Consider the following 5480-nt stretch of genomic DNA (forward strand, 5'->3'; position numbering starts at 1 on the left):
ACTACCAGATGGATCATCTACTGTTTCTAGTTCAGTAGAGGATAAAGGGGCTCTCTCACTTTGAGGAGACTCAGGGTAAGCATCGACTATTACTCGATTAGCACCTCTACCTAGAACCACTCGACCAGCGAGTATATCGACTTGAGAGTCTGTTCGTAAGATCCAAGGCCTGCCTAGCAAGACTTGCTAGCTAGGACATCCTACAAATCTTATCACCCTAAAGTCCAAGAAGCATTCTAGACTTGCAACTGTAGCATGGACTCTAGTAACGCAACCTTCTGGTTGTCTTAGACTATCATTAGCCATTCTAAGAAGGGTGGAACTGTCTTTTTGAATGCCTAGACCCAACCTTTTCATCAACTTTGAACTCATGATATTGATAGAGGACCCAGTGTCTACAATGGCATGCTCCACTAATATTCCATCCACGTATGCTGGAACCCTAGGGCAATTCTTTTCAGCATGATCAAACCAATCTTCCTCTACTCTGCTATGCCCAAAGGTTCTACAATATACCCAATATGCAGGATCTTCTTGAATTCCTTGCGTACTCTTGGAGATAATTTAATCAACTGTAAGAGGTTTACATCTGGTTTGACTTCGCAAAGAGAACTTGCTAGATCAAAATCATGACAGGTAGCCAAAGCTCTCTTTTCTCGCCAGACCATTCTTTCTTTTGGTCTCGGGACCGGCTTTGGTGCTTCTTTTTTAGCTCTTGCCTTCTTTCTTGGCACTTCCTTATCCTCCTTAGGATTGACTTTTTTGTCAACAAGCCTTAGAGGTCCACCTTGCATTCCTGGATTTAGGACTTGTGTCCTCTTATCCCCTTTCTTAGGGTTTTCCTCGACCGGTTTTGCATTATCTTTGTCAATCCCTTTCACCTTTTGGCCTCTCGTCACAGCTCGTAGGTTAGAGGTTTCAGCGTCATTGACGCATACAACCTCAATAAGGCTGACTCCATTTCCTTGTGGCAACTCTTCTATAGTGGTCTTTCCCCTTTGCAGTATTTGTCTTGGTCCATCATTTTGCTGGAGGTCATTACCTTGCACTCTATGATTAACTGGACCTAGCTGTTTAATCCCTTGTTGGAGAGAACTCATCTTACTCCAACAGGTAGCGGCTAAGTGGCCCGACTTCCCACAAATATCACATTTAACATTTGGATAGTTTCAAGGGAAATGTTGTCTGCCACACCACTTACAACTGAATCGTGAGGGTCCACCCTCTTCAGGGCATTGACTCCCTATCAGATTCTGCTGCTTCTTTAAGAAATTGATGTCAACAGTTATTTTCCCATATTGTTCAGAAATCATGTCAATATAATGCTTCATCATATCCTTAACTTCGCCAAGGACATTGGAGGCACTCGATTCATAGCCTTGATTGTCTATCCGTCATCCCAATGGCCTAACAATTTGATTGGGCATTGGTTGTTGACTCACAGGAACGACATTAGGGTTCGAAACTTGGCCTCCCACATTTAGTGAAGCCAAATGACTTGCCATAGGCATAGTCACACTGAGAGGAGCTGGCAACAAAGGTACATTTTGAACCATGCTTCCTCTCCCATTAGGGTTATTCATAGGCATCCCTTGACTTCCATTTGTCAATAGTAAATTGCCTCCAGGTACTAAACCCGCATTAAGATTTTTTCGAGAGGAGTAGGCCGTTTGTAATCGTGCTTCTACTCCTTCTGCCCGCATGATGGCAACATCTATATCAGCCAAAGCCACACTTCTCAATTGTACATGAATATTGAAATCCAATCCATGCAAAAAGTATTGCAATTGGGAAGCCGACGGAATAGGAATGTAAGTTTGTAACTTACGAAATACTTCCTTAAGCTTCTTGGCATAGGCTTTCACATTCTCATGGGAGTCTTGGCGTGTTACATTCAAGATACGCAACCAGTATTGGCCACCTCTTTCAGGGGCATATTCTCCTTGAAAAGCTGCCTAAAATTGGTCAATTGTGGTTATGGTTCTAGACTCTATGCTGTGATACCATACTGCAGCCCTTCCTTTTAATGTCATGTTAAAGAACATCATAAGATGTCCCTCATCTTGGATGCGGTAATTAAACATTAGTCTTTGGAATTCACAAATGTGAAACTCTGCATCTTCTTCAGCTAACCCATTAAAAATGGGCAAAGGAACTCCTAAAGCTAGCAAATCCGGCGTCCCTGCAGGAATTGCAATGGGTTGTGCCATAGCGACGATCGGATTGACAAAAGGAGTTTGGACTGATAGAATCACATCCCCACTTGAAGTGGGTTGACTTGGTGGAAGAGAGGAAGAACTTACGCATTCTCCTGCACCTAAAGGACTATCTGTAGCATTTGGGTTACTAAGACCACTGCCTCTTATGCGTATCGGGCTACTCCTTTGAGGAGAATAACGACTTACGATCTCCAACCGCCGTCTAGCCCTCTCAGCACGTTCTGCTTTTTGTATTTCGGCTTGACGGTCCTTGTTAGAAGACATAAACCAACTTTTTGGTCCCTAAAAACCCTAGATTTGAGAACCACCACTTGTTGGTGGCTCCCGGCAGATGCACCATTGATGGGACCTGAAATGGGCCCGCATTGGCTATGGCACTAGCCGGACCTCATGCTCATGACAGACAAACACACCCTCACGGCCTCACGGACCAAGAGCGTCTATCTACTGCTAAAGGACGAAGTGCCCTAAAGCCTAATCTATGCGTTCATAGTTTCATAGTTTTGTAGTCCAACGTTTCCCTTTTTATAAATTCCACGGAGGGAGAATCCATACGTATTGGCAGTAAATACCACGATCACATACATGAGGCAACCTCTCGGTAGAAACACCGCGGCCCCACTGCAGCTCTCCTACATCACAGGGATTGGCCCCTTGATGCACTGCTCAATATATAAAACAAATGAACACAAACTCCTCTCTTTTATATTTCTCGTATTTCCAGGAGATTTACCATGTTTCCTCACTTAACAGTCCTTAGGAAACCGACCCTCTATCCTACAGTACGGGATAACCTTACGCTCCCAATCGTGGGTCAAATTCCTAAGAAAACAAGTGCTATGCAGTCCAGGAGCTTTTTCGTTGATACCACGAACTATGCATAGTGCATAATGTGAACGATTTAGTGCACAAACAGGAGAAAATCAGCATTGTGCATCGTGCGAAACCAATCTTTACATGATTTCCATGCTAACGTTTATGTAATGAGAAAAGACACCGAGCCTTACGCTCATGCTGCCTTTCCCTTTATTTTAAAACAACGTCCTATAGGCATGATGCAACACATAAAACAGATTTAAGATTATATTTTGATGCTCAACCTCCCCTCTCACCCTATCGTTTAATGTTTTGCATTTGTTGATAGGTGAAAGAGTCATTTTATGTGTATTTCCTTACAAAGAAAGCGATAAAAATGAATAGAAACGTAGAAACGAGGGAAAATCGAGGCCAACCTCGTGCTTTGCCTTCATTATATGCTGCACAAACACACATGTAGTTTTTTGGAAATTTCCTTTTACCGTTTTCTAATTTTTTGCCATTTAAAACCCATTTTCACCATTTTTTGGTATTTTCCTCTATTTTCTTCAATAAAAATGACTAAAAATTAATATTGATTGTGGGCTATGGCCCTTAGGTTCCTTGATAGCAAAATTTCAGGTTTTTGTAATCATTATGTCTCATATTTTCCATTTATTTGCAAAAACCCCATTTTTACCCCTTAAACACGTGTTTTTCGGGTATTATAACATTAATTTCAGCCATATCACTTATGATTTTCTAATTTTCAGATTATAAACTGTTGAAACTTATAGAAAGCAACATCATAATGAGTATTCAGCCCATGGGAACAATGTTTCATCAAACAAATAGCATAAAAACTCATTTTTTCTTCATAAAAATTGAACTACCGCTTAGATTGCGTGTTTCAAGATCTCGATTTTGGTGCGGGACTGCGGATCAGCTCACATTCAATGTCCAGCATCTTCACAATTAGCAATCTTCATGTCTTCATCAATCCGAAAGCAATCCGATCCCAACCGGACAAGCTTTCCTTCACCATTCTTCATTTTCCTCTTGCACACAAGAATAGCCCCTCTTAGGGGAGAGAGAGAAAGATGAGAGAAAGACTAGATTTCTATCTCTTCATTCAAGCTACCGTTGCTCGAGCGAAGACAGGCGATAAGACCAGCAAGGAAGGAGAAGATCAGGGGTAACATCAGTTGGATGGGTTGCTTATACCCTGCTATCACCATCTCCATGCATCTTGGCGCATTTTTCGGGCGTGAAGATGGCACCATATTCATGCCTCTTCTCTCTCCACGATTGCATGCAAAATGTCATGTGGCATAAAATGTCCAAACTCTAAAAGGCATGCCCAACTTTGACCTCTCAAGTGTCCACCCCTTCGAATCTTGACCATTTGTTGGCTCCTTCCTCGTCCTGGCTCTGATTCGAGTGCTATAAATTTTTGCGCGTCCATCTCAACATCCCGCATTGACTGGCAACTCCTGAAAATCCGCACAACAGACTGAAAAATTATAAAAAATCAACAAGTGTCACTCAGGTGCCTTTTAAGAGTCTTATTTCACTTGGTGCTTAAAATCGTCCTAGCTGGAGCCGCTGCCTTCGATGTTAAATATTTTTCCCCTAAATTTTGGATTTTTTGGCAAATTTTAGGCACATCCCGAGCTCAAAAATCCACTCTCAGAATTTAAGAAAGAATTTCATACTTGAGGATAACTCCCTTGGAGTTTCATGGGACTTTGCCCATAATAAAAGAAAATATTGGTTAGTTTAATTACGAACAATATCATTTGGCAATTGCATCTCGGTCTCTTACATACCAAGGATTAGTGTTCATGATTCAAAGATCTCATTTGATCAATACAAAAATAAAAAATATTAAATCTTTTAGGAGACATGGTACCTTCCTTGTACTCGCTTAGGTTCATCTTGTAAAGACCCAAGTTACCCCTTGTAATTCATGGTTAGGAATTCCTCAAAGAAATTATGTGTATGAATCAAATACAATCTTACTATTTGCATGCAACTTCTATTGCCTATTCATGGGATAAAGGTCTATCAACTGTTTTTATTTAAGGAAAATAGTACCTAAGGATCCATGACAAGTGCTTGGTTGATGGTATTTGTGGCTTCGTTTATAATTCCCGTACTCACCATTCTATTTGTAGTAAATGTGTCCATAGTGTTATTGGCAGCTCCTACCTCTATGACCTTCGTAGCTTTCTTTCGGGGCCATGGTCTTTAATCACAAGATTGCCTAAAAAAAGGGGAATTTGGCGAAGAAGCTTGGGGGTAATTAGATTGACAAAATTTTGATTGATGGGGTGAAAAAGTGATCATAAAATTTTTTGAGAAATCAAGAAGACTCTTGATTCCACGGGGGGGAATAGGATAAAAGGGATGGAGAAATTGAATTCAAGAGCTCGCAGAGTATCCTCCTTGTCTTCTTGATGGGGA

The sequence above is a fragment of the Lygodium microphyllum genome, chromosome 9 (assembly GCF_053477565.2).
Source record: "Lygodium microphyllum isolate KBCC chromosome 9, Lygodium_microphyllum_v1.1.10, whole genome shotgun sequence".
In the NCBI taxonomy this organism is placed as follows: Eukaryota; Viridiplantae; Streptophyta; class Polypodiopsida; order Schizaeales; family Lygodiaceae; genus Lygodium; species Lygodium microphyllum.